At 36.8% G+C, this 20,415-nt stretch overlaps 2 long non-coding RNA genes across 2 annotated transcripts in view; one reads left to right on the top strand and one right to left on the bottom strand.

Moving 5' to 3' along the window:
- Window positions 1-556: 556 nt before the first annotated feature.
- LOC135968097 (uncharacterized) lies at window positions 557-20,004 on the top strand. The gene is made up of 3 exons (XR_010582564.1): window positions 557-1,676; window positions 16,698-16,830; window positions 17,300-20,004. It is a non-coding gene; the product is annotated as an uncharacterized lncRNA (long non-coding RNA).
- Window positions 4,669-20,415, bottom strand: part of LOC135968095 (uncharacterized) — a 108,375-nt gene continuing 92,628 nt past the window's right edge. Inside the window, exons 2-3 of the long non-coding RNA XR_010582562.2 lie at window positions 19,825-19,947; window positions 4,669-8,607 (exon numbers count right to left, since the gene is read on the bottom strand). This is a non-coding gene — a long non-coding RNA (uncharacterized lncRNA). The remainder of the gene's footprint in view (window positions 8,608-19,824; window positions 19,948-20,415) is intronic.

The following is a 20,415-nucleotide window of genomic DNA, read 5'->3' as shown; positions in this document are numbered from 1 at the left end:
CAGCAATTTGACTAGGACATATCTAGATGTGGTCATCTTTATATTTATCCAGATGGGTTTTTATTGTGCTTTATAAATGTGAATTGATAATTTTTTCTGATTGGAAAAATTCTAGACAAATACTTTATCAAATCGTGTTCTTATTCCATGCTCTTCTCTCTTTCTGAGCAATAACTATAATTCAAACTATTTTATCATGTTCCAAGTATCTCTTACTTTTTTTGGTTATTGTTTTCTTCCCTGCTTCAGTATGTAAAATTTTTATTGACCTGTCTTTGGGTTCACTAATTCTTTATTCTTTTGTACCTAATTTTTAATATTTTTTTTAATTTTAATTTTTAATTTTAATATTATTAAAAAGATTAGTATTAAAATTTTAATATTATTTTAATATTTTAAATTTTATTAAATATATAAGCAGTTATTTTAAATACTTTTTATTTCAGTTCCATTAACTAGATTATCTCTTGATCTCCTTTACTTTATAGTTTTTCTCCAAACTTTAGTTACCTACTTTCATGATTATTTTAAAATTTTATTTTAGGTTCAGGGGTACATGAACAGGTTTGTTATTTAGGTAAACAGCGTGTCATGAGGGTTTGATGTACAGATTATTTTGTCACCCAGGTAATAAGCATAGTACCCAATAGGCAGTTTTCAATCCTTTCCCTCCTCCCACTGTCCTCACTCAAATAGGCCTTGGTGTCTAACATTCTTTTTTGTGTCCATGTGTTCTGAATGATTAGCTTCCACTTATAAATGAGAACACGTGGTATTTTGTTTTCTGTTCCTACATTAGTATGCTTAGGATAATGGTCTCCTGCAGCCTACATGTTTCTGAAAAGTACATGATTTCATTCTTTTTTATGACTGCATACTATTCCATGGTGTATATTTATCACTTTTTCTTTGTCCAGTACACTATCAATGGTCATCTAGGTTGATTCCATGTCTTTGCTATTGTGATTAGTGCTGCAATGAACATATACATAAATGTGTCTGCATAGTGGAATGATTTATATTCCTTTCGGTATACACCCAACAATGGAATTGTTGGATCAGTTGGTAATTCTGTGTTAAGTTCTTTGAGAGATCTCCAAAGTGCTTTCTGCAATGGCTAAACTAATTTACATTCCCAGCAGCGGTGTGTAAGTGCCCACTTTTCTCCACGACCTTAGCTGCATCTATTATTTTTTGTCTTTTTAATAATAGTCCTTCTGACAGGTGTGAGATGGTATCTCACTGTGGTTTTGATTTGTATTTCTCTAATGATTAGTGACATTAAGAATTTTTTAGATGCTTGTTGGTCACATGTATGTCTTCTTTTGAGTAGTGTCTTTGCCCATTCTTTAATTGGGTTGTTTTTTGCTTGTTAATTTGCTAAGTTTTTTATTGATTCTGGATATTACACCTTTTCTGAATGCACAGTTTACAAGTATTTTTTGCCATTCATAGGCTGTGTGTTTACTCTATGTATTTGTCTATTCTCGCATTGCTGTAAAGAACTACCTGAGACTGAGTAATTTATAAAGAAAATAGTTTAATTGACTTACAGTTTTGCAGGCTGTACAGGAAACATGGCTAGAGAGGTATCAGGAAACTTACAATCATGGTGGAAAGGGAAGAGGAAGAAGGCACATCTTACATGGCAGAAGCAGGAAGAAGAGAGTGAAGGGGTAAGTGCTACACACTTTTAAACTACCAGATCTCATAAGAACTCACTGTCATGAGAACAGCAAGGCGGACGTTTGCCCCTATGATCCAGTCACCTCCCACCAGGCCCCTGCTCCAACACTGAGAAAACTATAATTTGACATGAGAATTGGGTGGGGACACAGAGTCAAACCGTTATCATTCTGTTGATAGTTTCTTTTGCTATGCTGAAACTCTTTAAGTAGTTCTCATGTTTTTCGTCGTCGTTTTTATCATTGCTTTTTGCATCTTTGTCATGAAATCTTTGCTAGGGCCTATGCCCAGAATGGTATTTCCTAGATTATCTTCAGCATTTTAATAGTTTAATGTTTTACATTTAAGTCTTCAATCCATCTTGAATTGATTTTTGTATATGGTGTAAGGAAGGGGTCCAGTTTCAATCTTCTGCATATGGCTAGTCTGTTATCCCACACCATTTATCATATAGGGACTCCGTTCCCCATTGCTTGTTTTTGTCAGCGTTGTCAAAGGTAATCTAAATGGTTGTAGGTATGTGGCATTATTTCTGAGCTCTCTATTCTGTTCCATTGATCTACATGTCTGTTTTGTTTTCTTTTTTCCTTTTTTTTACCAAACCCATGCTGTTTGGTTACTGGAGCCTTGTATATAGTATAGTTTAAAGTTGGGTAACAGGATGCTTCCAGCTTTTTTCCTTTTTGCTTATTATTGCCTTTGCTATTTGGGCTCCTTTTTTTGGTTCTACCTGAATTTTAAAATAGTTTTTTCCCTAGTTCTGTGAAAAATGTCCTTAGTAGTTTGATAGGAATGGCATTGAGTCTGTAAATTGTTATGGACATTATGGCCGTTTTAACAATATTGATTCTTCTTATCCATAAGCATGGGGTGATTTTCCATTTGTTTGCATCATCATTGATTTATTTGAGCAGTGTTTTGTAATTCTCATTGTAAACACCTTTCACCTCCCTGATTAGCTGTATTCTGGGTATTTTATTCTTTTTATGGCCATTGTGAATGTGATTGTGTTCTTGATTTGGCTCTCAGCTTGGATATTGTTTATGTATAGGAATGCTACTTTTTGTACACTAATTTTGAATCCTGAAATATTGTGGAAATTTTTTATCAAATCAAGGCGGTTTTGGGTAGGGACTATGTGGTTTTCTAGGTATAGAATCATATCGTCTGCAAAAGGGGATTATTTGACTCTCTATCATCATATTTGGATGCCTTTTTTTCTTTTCTTTTGGCCAATTATTCTGCTTAGGACTTCCAGTAGTATGTTTAATAAAAATAATAAAAGAGGGCATTCTTGTCTTGTTTTAGTTTTCAAGGGGAATGCTTCCAGCTTTTGCCCATTCAGGATGATGTTGGCTATGAATTTTTCATAAGTGGCTCTTATTATTTGAGTATGTACCTTTGATGCTTACTTTGTTGAGAGTTTTTAACATGAAGGGATATTGAATTTTATCAAAAGCCCTTTCTGCATCTATTGAGATGATCATGTGATTTTTGTTTCTAATTTTGTTTATATAGTAAATTACATTGATTGATTTGCCTGCATTGAACCAACCTTGCCTCCCTAGAATAAAGCCTAAGAGATTGTGGTCATTTAGCTTTTCAATGTGCTGCTGGATTCAGTTTGCTAATATTTTGTTGAGGATTTTTCCATCTTTGTTCATCAAGAATATTGGCTTGTAGTTTTATTTGTTGTTTGTCTGCCAAGTTTTGGTATCAGAAGGATGCTGGGCTCATAGAATGAATTAGAGAGGAATTCCTCCTCCTTAATGTTTTGGAATATTCTCAGTAGGGATTATACCAGGTCTTCTTGATATGTCTGGTAGAATTCAGCTGTGAATCCATCTGGTCCTGGGATTTTTCTGGTTGGTAGGCTTTTTATTACTGATTTAATTTTAGAACTCATTATTGGTCTGTTCAGGGTTTTAATTTCTTCTTGGTACAATCTTGGGAGGTTGTATGTTTTCAGGAATTTATCAGTTTCTTCTAGGTTTTCTACTTGGTGTGCATTTAGGTGTTCATAGTAGTTTCTGGAGGCTTTTTGTATTTCTGTAGGGTTAGTGGTAGTGTTCCCTTTGTCATTTCTGATTTTGTTTATTTGGATCTTCTCCCTTTTTTATTATTCTGACTAGGGGTCTATCTATCTGATCTATTCCTTCAAAGGATCGATTCCTATATTTGTTGAATTTTTGTACAGTTTTCTGCTTCTCAATATCCTTCCATTCAGCTCTGATTTTTGTTATTCCTTGTCTTCTACTAGCTTGGAGGTTGCTTGTTCTTCTTTCTCTAGTTCTTCTAAGTGCACTGTGAGATTCTTAATTGGAGGTCTTTCTTTTTGATGTGGCATTTAGCACTATAAACACCCCTCTTAACCCTGTTTTTGCTGTGTCTCAGAGATTCTGGTATGTTGTATGTTTATTCTTCTTAATTTCAAAGAATTTCTTGATTTCTGTTTTGACTTTATTGTTTATCCAAAGGTCATTAAAAAGCAGAGCTTTTAAAAACTTTCCATGTAATTTTATGGTTTTGAGGGGTTTTTTTAGTAATAATTTATATTTTTATTGTGCTGTGGTTTGACAGTGTGATTTGCATGATTTTGTTTTTGTTTGCTTATTTTTAATTTCCTGAGGATTGTTTTATGGCTAATGTGTTTTCTATTTTACAACGTGTGCATGTGCGGATGAGTAGAATATATATTCCGGTGTTGTTTGGTGGAGAGTTCTGCAGATGTCTATTGGGTCCATTTGGTCAATGTTGAGTTTGAATCCTGTGAGATTTTGTGAGTTTTCTGCCTCAGTGATCTGTGTAATACTGTCAGTGGGGTGTTGAAGTGTGCCACTCTTATTGTCCAGTTATCTAAGTCTCCTCATAGGTCTCTAAGAACTTGCTTTATGAATCTGGATTCTCCTGTGTTGGTTGCATATATATTTACAATAGTAACATCTTTTTGTTGTATTGAACCCTTTACTATTATGTAATGTCTTTCTTTATCTTTTTTGATCATTGCTGGTTTAAAGTATGTTTTAACTGAAGTTAGACTATCAACCCCTGCTATTTTCTGTTTTCCATTGGCTTGGTAGAATTTTCTTCATCCCTTTACTTTGAGCCTGTGGATCCATGTGAGATGTGTCTCTTGAAGACAGCATACAGTTGGATCGTGCCTCTTTTATTTTTATTATTTTTTTAGGCTGAAGTGCAGTGGCATGATCTCAACTCACTGCAACCTCTGCCTCCTGAGTTCAAGTGATTCTCCTGCCTCAGCCTCCCTAGTAGCTGGGACTATAGATGAGCACCACCATGTCCAGGGCTAATTTTTGTATTTTTAGTAGAGATGGGGTTTCACCCTGTTGGCCAGGCTGGTCTCGAATTCTTGATTCACCTGCATTGGCTTCCCAAAGTGCTGAGATTACAGGCATGAGCCACCTGCCTGGCCAGCGTCTTGCTCTTTATCCAACTTGCCACTCTGTGACTTTTCACTGGGGCATTTAGCCCCTTCACTTTCAAGGTTAATATTGGTATTTGCTGATTTGACCCTGTCATTGTGCTGTTAGCTGGTTATTATGCAGCTTTGTGTGGTTGCTTTACAGTGTCAGTGGTCTATGTTTTTAGTGTGTTTTTGCAGTGGCCAGTAACAGACTTTCCTTTCTATATTTGGCACTTGCTTCGGGATCTCTTATAGAGAATGTCTGGTGGTAATGAATTATCTTGGCATTTGCTTGTCTTAATAGTATCTTATTTCTCCTTCGCTAATGAAGCTTAGTTTGGCTAGATATGAGATTCTTGGTTGAAATTTCTTTTCCTTAAGAAGGCTGAATATACACTCCTAATCTCTTCTGGCTTGTAGGATTTCTGCTGTATGGTCTGCCGTTAGCCTAATGATGTTTCCTTTGTAGGTGATCTGCCTCTTGTCTCTAGCTTCCTTTAACATTTTTCCTTTTGTTTTGACTTTGAAGAATCTGATGACCATGTGTCTTGTGGATGGTCTTCTTGTATAGAATATCACAGGGGTTTTCTGCATTTCCTGAATTTGAACGTTGGCCTCTGTAGCGATATTGGGGAAGTCTTCATTGATGATATCCTGAAATATGTTTTCCAACTTGCTTGCTTTCTCCTCCTCTCTTTCAGGGATGCCAGTGAATCATAGATTTGGTCTCTACATAATCCCGTATTTATCAGAGGTTTTGTTTATTCTTTTGTATTCTTATTTTTGTCTGACTGAGTTCAGAGATATAGCCTTTTAGCTCTGAGATTCTTTCTTCAGCTTGGCCTATTCTGCTGTTAATACTTGTAATTATATTAAGGTATTCTTTAGTGTGTTTTTTAGCTCTATGGTTCTTTCGTATAATGGCCATTTTGTCTTTCAGCTCTTGTATTGTTTTATTGTAATTGTTAGATTCCTTGGATTGGGTTTTGACTTTCTCCTGAATCTTAGTGATCTTCAATCCTATCCATATTTTGAATTATTTCTCTGTCATTTCCACCATTTCAGCCTGGTTAAGAACCCTTCCTTGGGAACTAGTACAGTTATTTGGAGGAAAGAAAACACTGGCTTTTTTAGTTGTCAGAGTTTTTGTACCAGTTCTTTCTCATCTGTGTGGGCTGATGCTCCTTTAACTGTGGTGTAATTGAGTGCCATCAGTTGACTCCTTTTCTGAATGTTTTTCTTTAGGGCTGAGGAGGCTTTGTGCAGGGTCTTTGTTGTTGAAATCTTGTCCTTGTTTTCACAGGTGGGTATATTAGCAAGTATTTTTGGAGTTGGAGTTTGGCCTATGATCCAGTAGATGGCACTGAAGTGTAATGGCCAGTAGGTGGGCTCTTGCTCCACCACGTGGCTCCTCTGTATTTCCTCATGATTGCAGCCATGCTCCCTCTCAGTGCTCTGAAAGCGTGGACTCCCTTTCCCACTCCAGTGCTGGCTAAAGGTTTGGTCTTGGCACTCCTGGGCTGCACACTGCTGCTAGGGGCGAGCTAAGGCTTTATTTTCCCTCCCCAGCTTGAAGGCAGCAGGGGAACGGACCTTGGCAGTGGCTGTGGCAGAGAGCCTTTCACTTGCCTCTTGGGGCTCTACCCTAGAGACATGCAGAGCCACTACTAATTGGACAGGTGGGCTTGGGATTGGGGCAGCTGCATTGTGAACCCACGCCTGGAGGCCCTGCCTGGTGATGAGCAACGGTGGCAGGGGGCTCGCAGAGGAGACAGACTGGCCTCCTCTCCTTAGGGCAGCTGCAGCTTCCTGGACTTGTGGATTAAGCACTCAAGGTCTCTGCCCCTTCCCCAGTCCAAGGGCAGCAAGGGCAGTACCGCTGCAGTGCCAGTGGCAGAGGTGCTTTCAGTTGTCCCTGGGAGCCCTACCTCAGAAACTCAAGCCACTGCTACTGAGAATGTTCAGCCATGGAGTGGCGTGGCTGCACTGGTAACCCAAGCTGGAGGCTTCACTTGGTGAAAAGTGGGAGGTCAAGGGCTCACGAGGAGGAACTGGGCTCCTCTCCATATCGTGACTATGTTGTGCTATGAGTGTGAGTGAAGAAATCCTTGGAGCTTTTGATCCCCAGGCACCCTAGAACCAATGGCTGCAGTTGCGGCAATGGGGGAAGACAAGCTCCCTTGCATGCCCTCAGAATAGGGGCAGAATCCATGGGGCTGTTTGTTCTTTCCCCAGTCTGAGTATAGTAAGTGCACTAAGGGCTGCCATGACGGTGGCAGAGAGCATGTCAATTGCTTCTGGGAGCCCCACCTCAGGAAAATATAGAGCCAACAGCAGTGGGAAGTCTCACCCGGGGGCAGGACAACTGCTCTGCAGTCCCCAACCAGGGGCCTTTCCTGGTGAACAGAGGTGGGCGGAGACTTACAGGGAAGAGACTGGGCTCTTCTCCAGATGGTGGCGGTGGTGTGCTGGAGGGGCCAATGTAAGGACCAAGTCCTTTGTTCTTTCCCCCAGCCTGAAGGCAGAAAGGGACATACCACAGCAGCTGCAATAGCAGAAGGCTTCCGGATTGTCTTTTGGATTTTTCTCCTCAGAGAAACACAGAGCCATCTCTGACAAAGCGTTTATGTGGGGGCAGGGTAGTTGTGCTGGGGGCCAAGGTAAAGAGGCGCTGTGAGGAGTAGCAGGGCTGAGGACCCATGTGGAAAACAGTCCAGCTGCTTTTCTGCAAGTCTGTACACTGTGCTGGGGGTCTGCATTAGTCTCCAATCACTGTACTCACTCCCAAGCCTGAGGGCAACAGGTGTGAGGGCTGTGGAGCAGCCTGCCCATCCCCTCCAGGAGTTCCATGCCAGGGAAGTGCAGAGCTGTTCCTCGAGAGCCTAGGTGGGGCTCTTGTGTCCATGCTAGGATCCCAGGCCAGTCTGGCAATGGGTAGTGCAGAAGGGCCCCACAGTCCATCCACTGCTTAGCCCCATGGATTCTGCCCCTATTCTGAGGGCATGCAAGGGAGCCTGTCTTCCCCCATGGCCACAGCCGCAGCCATTGGTACCAGGGTGCCTGGGGATCAAAAGCTCCGAGGATTTCATGTGTGCCTAGCGGCAGCTCTGCCCACACTCCATGCAACTGTCTGTGTCAGTCCAGAGGCCCTGGTGGGGCACAGGTGTCATGGGGGATCTCCTGGGCTCAGGGTTGCAAAGGTCTATGGCAGAAGTGTGGCTCCCTGGGGACTCTCACTTACTCCCCATTTTCCCATGGTGAGGGCCATCTCCCGGCTCTGTGCCACTTCTGAGTGAATAATTGTCTTGTCTCATTCTTCTGTTCTCTGTGTGTTGAGTTGTTTCCTTGATGAATCCCAGTGTGTCCACCTGGATGGTCCAGTTGAAGAGCTAGTGTCCACTCCCCACTCTTTCTTCTCTGTGTGACAGCGGCCCACACCAGCTGCTTCTAGTCCGTCACCTTGGAAGGAGCTCATCTTTATTTATTTTTTTATATGCCTACAGTGGAAGATGTGGAAGATACATTAAAGATTATCTGAACTGTAACTATCTTCCCCCAAAGATTGTTAATTATTCTCTGGCAAGTTCTTAAATCCAGGCAATCTTTTATTTATTTATGTATTTATTTTTTTAGACAAGGTCTTGTTCTGTCACTGAGGCTGGAGTGCAGCGGTATAATCACGACTCATTGCAGTCTGTCCTCCCAGGCTCAATGGTCCTCCTGCCTCTCAGCCTCCTGAGTAGCTGAGGCTACAGGCTCACACCACCAACCCGCTAATTATTGTATTTTTTGCAGAGACGAGGTTTTGCCATGTTGCCCACCCTGGTCTGGAACTCCTGGACTGAAATGATCTGCCCACCCCAGCCTCCCAAAGTGCTGGGATTGCAGGTGTGAGCCATTGCATCCAGCCAGGTACCTCTATTTTTTCAAGGGTTGGTGTCAGGTTTTTTTGAAGGTACGTTATTTCAGCTTTCCCCTTACACCTAGAAGAGACATGACCCTTACTCCTAGGAACTAGGTCTTACCCTTACAATGTGTTTCTACTGGAATCTCTAGTTAAATCTCACTGTTCATCAAATTGTCTTCACTATAGCTGGACCAGTGTCATCTTCTATCTTCCTAATACTGTGTGGCCTCTGTGATTTATTTTATGATCTCCAGCTTCTAGCTGCTATTCTATGCTTGGCCTTCTAGAATCTCTTCTTACATATACACATCTCAGTAGTTGGCCAAAAACCCAAGAAAAATTTTGGGGACACTTTATGGCTCCTTTTTTATGTCCCTCTCCCTGGGGAATCCTGACTCTTGATTCAACTAGGTCAGCACTCCTCAGCTCTAATCTCTGAGGTCTCCTCTGCCTAGTGAAATTGACATTCATCTTGGGTTCTATGTAGCAGCTTAGTAATTGGTGAATGCTCTTTGGGGAAAGCTGGAATATGTGTGATGTTAACTTTCTATGTTTCCTTCTTTCAAAGACCATAATCCACATTGGTTGCCTTCCAATGCCTGCAGTCATTGTGTATATTTTAGCTGTTGTATCATTAAGGAAAATCTTATATCCAAGCCATTTACTTTAACTGACACTATTTAAAATCTTAATCTTATATGGTTTGAACAAATATGGTATTTGCATGTTCTCACTCATAAGTGGGAGTTGAACAATGAGAACAAATGGACACAGGGAGGGGAACATCACACAGCAGAGTCTGTCAGAGGTCAGGGGCTAGGGGAGGGATAGCATTAGGAGAAATACCTAATGTTGATGATGGGTTGATGGGTGTAGCAAACCATCATGGCACGTGTATATGTATGTAACAAACCTGCATGTTCTGCACATGTATCCCAGGATTTAAAGTATAATAATGAATATGTGTGTGTATATATGTGTATCTATATATGTGTGTGTGTATATATGTGTGTGTGTATATATATATATATTCCTAGAAAAAAATAGGGTTCAAGGGAAATGGATAAATACAAAAAATATAAAAGTACACAATATATAATGCTAATAAAACATTCTTTGGCATATGACTTGGGCTTTTAATATATTCAATCCAGCTCCATTTATTTTTATATCTTGAGAATTACATGAAAGATTAAAATTAAGAACTATGACTCTAAAGTCATATAAATAATAAAATTAAATAATATCTAGTAGATTATACTTATTAAGCTATACATGCATCTCACTGATACTGTATTAGAGAAGGTCTTTAAATAAAAATATATTCTTTTTTTTTTTTTTTTTTTTTTTTGAGACGGAGTCTGGCTCTGTTGCCCGGGCTGGAGTGCAGTGGCTGGATCTTAGCTCACTGCAAGCTCCGCCTCCCGGGTTTACGCCATTCTCCTGTCTCAGCCTCCCGAGTACCTGGGACTACAGGCGCCGCCACCTCGCCCGGCTAGTTTTTTGTATTTTTAGTAGAGACGGGGTTTCACCGTGTTAGCCAGGATGGTCTCGATCTCCTGACCTCGTGATCCGCCCGTCTCGGCCTCCCAAAGTGCTGGGATTACAGGCTTGAGCCACCGCGCCCGGCCAAAAATATATTCTTAAAAAGTAACCATCTTTGTATTAGGACACTGAGAACATGAATCACTATCTTTTTCTCCTCTAAGGCATGCATCCATCAACCCAGGATTTTTACTCTCACCACTCAGTACTATCAGACATTATCCTACAACACTCTGATGAAGAAATAGAAAACGTGTTTCTATTTTGAAGGGAGAAAAGGAAACTCAAAGGAGCTAGTTTGCTTGTGTATAATACCACATCTACTGATTGTGATATTCATTAGTAATGAATAAAATACGAAAACATGTATGTTTTAAAATTTTCATTGTAGAACTCTTTTTAATCTGCAAACTGCTTGTATTTAACAGATGTTTTGTGTCTGTGTCTGTGTGTTTGTCGTGTGTGTGTTTGTGTGTGTGAAAGAGAGATAGAGACAGAGACATACAAAACACACAGAGACATTAAGGTGGAGAATACAAGGCTTTATCATTAACCAACTAACTTGAGAAAATTATCTAAGCAGTAGAACCCCAAAGACTACTATTAAACTAGGTTTTATAGGAGACTTTCTTTTGAATCTCTGGCCCTCAATCTAAGCAGGAGTTCCAGAATGCTGCTACAGGAATCTTCCATAAGAAGAAAGTCTGCAGTTGTAAGGGACTGAGGCTTGTTTTTAATAAGTGGAGTTACCTCCTCAATTATGAACTAGTTTTTTTTTTTGTTTTTTTTTTCATTTTTCCTTTGCGGTATTACAAACTTTGTGTTTTATCCTAATGACAAGAATATCTTGAATAAGATATTTTTTGCCTTTTTTTTTTTTCTCCGTGAGGCATAAATGAGCTAGAAAATAAAATCTAAACTCAGGCTTCAGACTGATAATTCAAAATCTAAATTTCTTAACCCTTAATTTTAAATTGGGACTTTTCAGCATGAAGATTATTAGATATTTACTATGTCAGTGTGCTTAAGGTAGAGATAGTGATAAGGCAAATTTAAATTTGCCTAAAGCTTAATTTACAAACAAAAATATATTTTTGGATTGAATGTAATGATTCCTTTAAAATATGCATGTCTTCTCTCCCTTTTCCACCACCTGAAATTATAGATTCTCTTTATAGCAGCAGGGTACATGATGGAGTGCAAAACATGTCACTCTGTGTGTGCATAGTCACATGCCCATTTATTTTGTCCATTCTGTGTTGGTGAGTTGAAACAATCCTGCTGCTATATCTCCTGGGGAAGACTTCTGTATATTTTGGTGGGGGCTTACAAAATGAATCGATTTCAATGTTCAAAAGTTGGCTTTGCAGCTGTGGCATGCCACCTTTTATAAACAAGGAAAAAAAGAGCTGCTTTTTATTTTTCTGGAAGGAAAATGCCATCCATCATAGAGTTCTGCAGTCCCTGTTCATATTTTTACAAGTAATTTTCATTTAGTTTTCCTTTTCCTAATGAAAGGTCTAAAGTTATTGAAAATGTAAGTAGTGAAGCAGGAAATAAAAGGAAGATTAATTGTAAGAAACCAAAAAAGGATATTTTAAGAAAAGTGTTACCATTGAATAATCAAAACTTTACAGTCAGGATGAATATTGAAATTTGTCTACTTTTCTCATTTTACACGTAATGAAGCTGAGGCTTTTATCAGCTCAGTAGTGATAAAAATCAAAGCTAAGACTCATTTCTACTAACCTCATTGACATTGTTCTTTACTTTAAATATCAAATCAGTATAAAAGGGTCATGTCCCAATCCCTTTCATTTTAATAAATGAAATTACTTTCTCTTACCTATAAAATAACTTTGAGGCCGGGCACGGTGGCTCAAGCCTGTAATCCCAGCACTTTGGGAGGCTGAGACGGGCAGATCACGAGGTCAGGAGATCGAGACCATCCTGGCTAACACGGTGAAACCCCGTCTCTACTAAAAAATACAAAAAAACTAGCCGGGCGAGGTGGCAGGCGCCTGTAGTCCCAGCTACTCGGGAGGCTGGGGCAGGAGAATGGCGTAAACCCGGGAGGCGGAGCTTGCAGTGAGCTGAGATCCGGCCACTGCACTCCAGCCTGGGCTACAGAGCGAGACTCCGTCTCAAAAAAAAAAAAAAAAAAAAAAAAAAGACTTTGAACATTTTGCTATATTAATCAATTATGTTGTGTTTTATTCTGGTAGATTTTAGTTACTTGTCTATAATAAACTAAGCATTTCACAAATACATTTTTTACAAATATATTAAAAACCTTAAAAACATAGTCATGTTTGCATTTTACTTTAATCTATTATATAACCAATATGTGCCAACGTAACTAGGACACAGAACATGCACATTAAATATATGTTAAATATAAATGTATTTAATAAATATATCCTAAATTCTGGTGAAAACTGAAACATGCAAACTGACTTACAAGGGCTTATGCTTCATTGAGGAAGACAAAACAATAATTAAGTGTCACACAAAATTTTATAAAACTCATTTATAAACAGACCATTTATGTGAAAGTTGCAATAATACTGAGTCGAAGAAGGAGATTTTCAAAATATCTACCTGTAGCCATCATTTTATATTCTTATGAATGAACTATTTAATAGTTGCAGTTATACGTGACTGCATAACACATTTTACATTTTTTTAGTTCTTTCAAAACTAATGTGTTATCTGAAGTTATGACTAATTGTCAAAAATGTTTCAAGGGAGTATATAAAATTTTTGCAATATGGCATAGTTTTGATTCACATGAAATTGATGAATAATTGATGAATAAATACACATATCCAAGTGACTTCTGGGGACTCACACAGAGAAATTCTGTTAATACACTAAAGTTGATCATATGCGGTGCACAACTGGAAAGGAGGAGTTAGACTGATTTCGGGTTAGATTCTGGCAACTCTAGATGTTAACATGCAGATCAGAATTGAATGAGGTATCTATGTTGGCTTCCCATTAATTCTTAAATAATAGATCTATCACCAAAAGGATATGAAATGGCCATTATTTAAATCTGGTCATGTGCCACATTCTCTATGATATATCACACTTCTTGAAGTGATCTTAGTAACCGTCAGGTTTACTAATTGTCTATCTGCATAGACTGAGGGAGAGAGGTGAAGGAATTTGCCAAAGGTAAGTATAAAGTCAATACAACTAGTGAGCAGCAAGGCCAGGATAAAAACGCAAATCTACTCTATCTCAGATGAATACTGTTGTTTCTAAGTCATGTTGTCTAACTGGGAGATTGACTCGGAAACATAATGATTCAAATTAAGTTGAATAACCATGATAGTGAAGATAAGTTCCTTGTATGATCGGTAGTACTACATATGTGTATATATGTATACTACATATACTATTACATACTACTACATGTACTATATGTTGGTAGTGCTATATATATGTGTGTGTGTAGTACTATCATTCATCCATGGAACTTTATATATAAATAAGTTATATATAAATATAAGTTATATATAACATATATAATATATATGATATATAAATCTATAAGTTTCTATAGATTTATATATAATTTATATATTATATAATATGGTGTATATGGTATAATATATAATATGGTATATAAATATATACAATGGTATATAAATTATATTTATATATAAATATATATTTAATATAAATTATATTTATATATAAATAATATTTATATATTTAATATAAATTATATTTATATATTTCTACAAATCTATAAGTTTATATATATAAATTATATATATTATATATAAATATATACACTTATATTTATATAAGTTATATATGTTATATATTTTTATATATTATATATAAATATATGTTTATATATAATATATTTATAATTTATATATTAATTTATATATAAGTTCATATATCTTATAAATATATAATATAAATTTATTTATATAATATATAAATATATATATTTATATAATATATAAATATATAAATTTATATAAAGTATAATATATAAATTTATATAAAGTATAATATATGTATATATATATTATATAAATATATAAATTTATATAAAGTTCTGTGTGTGTGTGAATTATATATATATAGTGTGTGTGTTATACATATAAAGTTCTATGTGTGAACTATATATATAACACACACACAGACACACACTATATATATAAAGTATCTCTGTGTTTGTGTAATATATACACACATACTTTTTCTTCCCTATCTCTGATTTGTGTATATGTGTATGTACATATATATGATTTGAGTATATATATAGTGTGCATATACACACACACCTTATTGAGATATAATCCACATACCATACAGTTCATATATTTAAATGGTACTATTCAGTAGTTTTTAGTATCTATGACTTTTATTGTTTTATTTGTTTATTTACTTTTTTGAGATGGAGTCTCACTCTGTCACCCAGGTTGGAGGGCAGTGGCACGATCTCGACTCACTGCAGCCTCTGCCTCCTGGGTTCAAGTGATTCTCCTGCCTCAGCCTCTCAAGTAGTTGGGAATACAGGCATGTGCAGTCACACCGGGCTTTTTTTTTTTAGTAGATACAGGGGTTTCACCGTGTTGCCCAGGCTGGTCTTGAACTCCTGAGCTCAGGCGATCTGCCCACCTCGGCCTCCCAAAGTTCTAGGATTGCAGGCTCGAGTATATTCTCAGAGGTGTACAAACAAAATCACAATCAATTTTAGCACATTTCATTGCCCAAAAAATAAACCTTCTACCCATTAGCAGTTACTCCCCATTTAACACTCAACATCAGCCCCAGCTCCAGGCAAGAGCAAATCTACTTCCTGTCTTATATTTTTCCTTTCTGGATATTTCATATGAGTAGAATCTTACAAAATATGCTGTTTTGCCACTGGCTGCTTTCACTTAGCATAATGTTTTCAAGCTTCATCTATCTTGTAGCATGCATCAGTACTTCATTTCCTTTTATTGAATAATATTCCATTGTATGGCTACATCACATTTTTAATCAGTTGTTCAGTTGAAAAACATTTGAGTTGATTCCACTTTTCGACTATTATAAGTAATGCTGTTATGAATATTTATACACAAATTTTTGCGAGCACTTGTATTTCTATTCCTATTGAGAATAGATATTTAGAAGTGGAATTACTGATATATAAGGTAACTATATTTTTAATTTCTGCAGAATTGCCAGACTTTTCCAAAGTGATTGAATCATTTTATATTCCCACCAGCAGTGTATGAGAGTTCCAATTTTGTACATCTTCTCCAACACATTTATTGTTATTTGTCTTTTTGATTATAGCCATTCTAGTATGCACAGTGGTTTCACTGTGATTTTGATTTATATTACTCTGATGGTTACTATTGTGGGGCACTTTTTTAGTTGCTTTTGACTCCGTATATCTCATTGGGGAAATATTTATTCAGATCTTTTGCCTATTTTAAAATTTGATATATATCTACTTTTTTAATGAGTTGTAAGTTATGTGTATATTTTAGATACAAATCTCTTAGCAGATACAAGATTTGCAAATATTTTCTGCCATTCTGTTGTGTTTTTCACTTTTGGGATGGTGTCCTTTGGAGCACAAGATGATACCTACGTTTACAAGTTGCATTTTATACACGATCTATGTATGAATATAAGATGCTAAGGGAGTGAAATATTTCTCCTATACAATTGAGAGGTGAGAACTAAGAATTTCATGACATTTGAGTCAGAACACAAAAGTTAATAGTTGTTCGTCACAAAACATGGATGTAATAACCTTCAAAATTAATATAGTATAATCCATTATGGCTAAAGTGTAGATTGATATTTCAAACCTAAAAATGTATGTATATGTTTATGATTAATATATGATACAGTAAATATAGATGTGTGTATATATATACATCACACATACACATGCACACACACACACAAACATATGAGTTGACCATAGACCCACATAGTATTGAGAATTAGCTGACACAAAGAGACAAAGGACTAAAAACACACAGCAAGAAGCCTTCTATGTCTATGCTAGCGATCATCTCACTAGGTGTCTTTGTCAAGACCCACACAATTTTATGAAGTCAAGAAAGCTGTTTACTAAAGTGAATTTGTTTGCTTGTTTTCTAGGTTTAAGTAACAGCTTTTCTTTCCCAGCTCTGATTTATTTGAGTTCAAGGACTTCAGTATTCAATTTGAAGGAGTGGAAATAAACCAGGAAAGAATAAGGAGCAAGAAAGCCTCGATTTCTTATCCTTTTAAGGTACCTTTATTCTGTTAGCTTTATTATTATTAGAGGCATGTGGATCTAAATTTGCCTAATAATGTAGTTAGGTACCAGCTAATTGTCAGATACTACTACCTTGAATTAATTACTTCTAATACTGATTGATATTCAGCTTACAGAAAGAAATATGTAAAGAAGTATATGTCGTCCATTATTTTTCTCATATTATAAAATATATAATTTGATTAACTCCTACTAACCAAGATCAGGTTATCCAGACTATAATTCATTGGCAGGTACATATTTTTTTTAACTGAATTGTATCTTTGAAGTATCATGCCTACATTGAGGGTTTTTATAAGACAGGCCTAATATGTGTGTCTGTGTTCTGGAAAGAGCTTTAAGTAGGGATGTGCTGGTCAACCTTTGACAACTAGTTTTCTAGGGGACAAAAATCCCTTCTATGTAGCATTTGCCAATTCCCATGGTGTAAATTCTTCCCCAGTGGCTGATATCAAAATATGAATGTGACCTCACCGGACTCAAAGTTGAGAAGACATGCTCACAAATGTATCACATTGCATGGTTAAAGCTAGAGCAAATCAGCTCCTGAATATCATTACCTGCAGAAGTGAGCATACTTCTCTAGAACGATGCCTTCTTTTACCTTGTGGATAAGAGCAACTTGCATCCTGGATCAAATTTTAGTTACCGTGTTTGTGCTACAAAGCTTAGAGCCAAACTGAAAGCTAATTTAAAATAATGTATGTATTATTTAAAATAAGGTATGTTTTCAAGTTTTTGTTGCCTCATTTCTAGGTCTATTTGATCTTAACTCAATCCTTGTTTTATTTTTTCAGTTTTCAGAGACAGGGTCTCACTCTGTAGCCCAGGCTGGAGTACAGTGGCATGAACATGTCTCACTGCAACTTCAAGCTCCTGGGCTTGAGCAATCCTCCTCCCTCAGTCTCCCCAGTAGCTGGGACTATAGTTGTGCCCCACTGTGCCTGGCCTTGTTTTTATTTCTTTTATTCGTATTTTTAAAGTTCATTCCATCTTTTAAAATTTATAAGCTATATCAGTTATTTTCTGGAATTAGTCATAATAGACTTAAAGAAATAAATGAATAATCCTCGGACAATTTCAGACACAGAGTGGGAATTAAAAATGAAGTACTAAAATATCTCATAGCTGAAAGGGAAAGAAAAAGAGGTTGCATATTAACTCCACTTCCACCTAGGCAGGAGCAGTTTGCTGCCCTCTCTGGCCCTCAGTATTCTTATCTATGTAGTTAGGTATGTCAGGAAAAGCTCTTATTCAAATTATCCATAATGTTGTCACTTCAAAAGCCACTGGTTCATTGTAAAACTAGATTGCACTGATATTTAACACCGTTTAAATAAACTACGTAGTTTCATGCTATGTTCAAATGATTTTAATATACTCAATTTTAACTTTTGCAGACTGCTATTGGCTCATTGGTGTTGACAGGCAAACTTGTAGCTTCATATTATTAGCTCTTTATAAAATGACATTTCATCTGTAGGCAGAGTAAAAAATTTTGAATTTTATGCATGAAAAGATTGATAGCTGGCACAATTATTAATTTCTGCAGGCTTCCTGTTGGTGGTATATGATTTGGAAAAGACATTTGCAGTTACACTCTAATAAAAAAAATGATTCTATCCTGTCGGTTAATTTTGGAAAGCAAAGTACTTTAAGCAACTCTACTTGAATAGTCCTAGTTCCCAGGGATATGTTAGCAATTCATATGAGCAGATGGCTATGGCATGGCAGGAAGTGTTCTGGGGTTGTCAGAACTTGTACTTGAATTACAGCTATGCTTTGATCACCACTTGACCTTGGAGAAGGTATGAAATAATCTAAACCTTATTTTTATGTTGTAAAATGGGTAAATCCATTCAATTTTCAGGACTGATTCGGAGATCAAATGAATTAATAGAGTTAATATTCTTAGCATACTTCTAACTTGGCAAATGCAGATACTTGTGACAATTCCCTCACTGGTCTTTTCATAGGTTCTTTAGTGCACAATTGCTCAGTCATATTCAAGGGCTTATTTTAAATCAAATGGCAAGGAAATCAAGTGTTTCTTCCCAAATTCCTCAGTGCATGACTTATTTCACTAGAAGAAATTTAGGTAAAATATTCCAGTGATGGGTATTTCAATGAGGAAAAAGCATCAAATAATTGTTATAATAGACAAGGCCTACAAATATTCTAAATTAAAAAGGTTGCTTAGTTCTGTTTTTTTCTACTGCTTAACTACATGAATATCACATTTTTAATAATCTCACTTCTGGAAAATATAGTGACCTACTTCAAAATTTGGAAATAAATAATTGCCTTACATTCTGATTCCATATTGTAAGAAGACATAATATAGATGTTCTTAGAAGTTAGATACAAGGAAAAAAGAAAGACAATCCTTTATAATTTTGTGTGAATCATATGTTCAAAATTGTTCAAAATAAATCTTACTGTGGAAGATACTGTCATCACCTTATTTTAAAAATGTGTTGAAGAAGGAAAGTGTCAGATAGTGAACTTGTGATAATATCATTTAAATGCATTTATAGGGCATAAAATACGCCTAATTAAAAAAGTAAAGTTACCAGATTTTTACTTTTAATTAGAAGCAGTTGAATTTAAATTCCAGGTAAAGAAAGCATAAACACTGCAATGTTTGTCAGTTAAAAGACCATGATAATTAAGCTTGAAATTGATTTCCCATATGTCTGTTTCAAAACATACAACTTAGAAATTACCATGAACTATGCAGTGTGTGTGTTGGGGGTGGAGGAGGGACTCTGGGAGAAGGATGGACTGTGGAATAATATTAAAACACAATAGGGCCGAACACGGTGACTCATACCTGTAATCCCAGCACTCAGGGAGGCTGAGGCAGGCGGATCACTTGGGGTCAGGAGTTCGAGATGAGCCTGACCAACATGGAGAAATTCCGTCTCTACTGAAAATACAAAATTAGCCAGGCCTGGTGGCACATACCTGTAATCCCAGCTAGCCAGGAGGCTGAGGCAGGAGAATCGCTTGAACCGGGGAGGCGAAGGTTGCAGTGAGCCGAGATCGTGCCATTGCACTCCAGCCTGGGCAACAAGAGTGAAATTTCGTCTAAAAAACAAACAAACAAAAAACAATAAAGTATCTTTTTTAAAAATATAAATAAAATTTATGAATATAGAGGGCTAATTACCTTTATCTTGCAGTATAATGTATGTTAGCATATAAGACGACATTTACATATGGACTTTATAGCTCATAATTATTATTACTAATAGTATATAGTAACATCTATACATTATTAATGCAAAATAGATTCTGTTTTAAAACTCTCAATAGCCAGTATGTCAGTTTCCAAATACATATTCATATATTTGATCTCTGATTTTCAACCTGAGTGTTGAAGTACCCTTCAATGTGTAGAGAAAGGAACAAAATTACTCCCATCTCTCCCATGTTCTTAATTTTAATTGAGCCTCTGGTCAGATACCAGTCTACTGGTACTTTAGGTTATGGGGTGCCTGGGGTATTACCTGGTTTATTTCAACTAAGAACACATATCATGCTGTATCTCCCACG

The sequence above is a fragment of the Macaca fascicularis genome, chromosome 17 (genome assembly GCF_037993035.2).
Source record: "Macaca fascicularis isolate 582-1 chromosome 17, T2T-MFA8v1.1".
NCBI classification, from domain to species: domain Eukaryota; kingdom Metazoa; phylum Chordata; class Mammalia; order Primates; family Cercopithecidae; genus Macaca; species Macaca fascicularis.
This window is presented reverse-complemented; position numbering and strand designations above follow the sequence as displayed.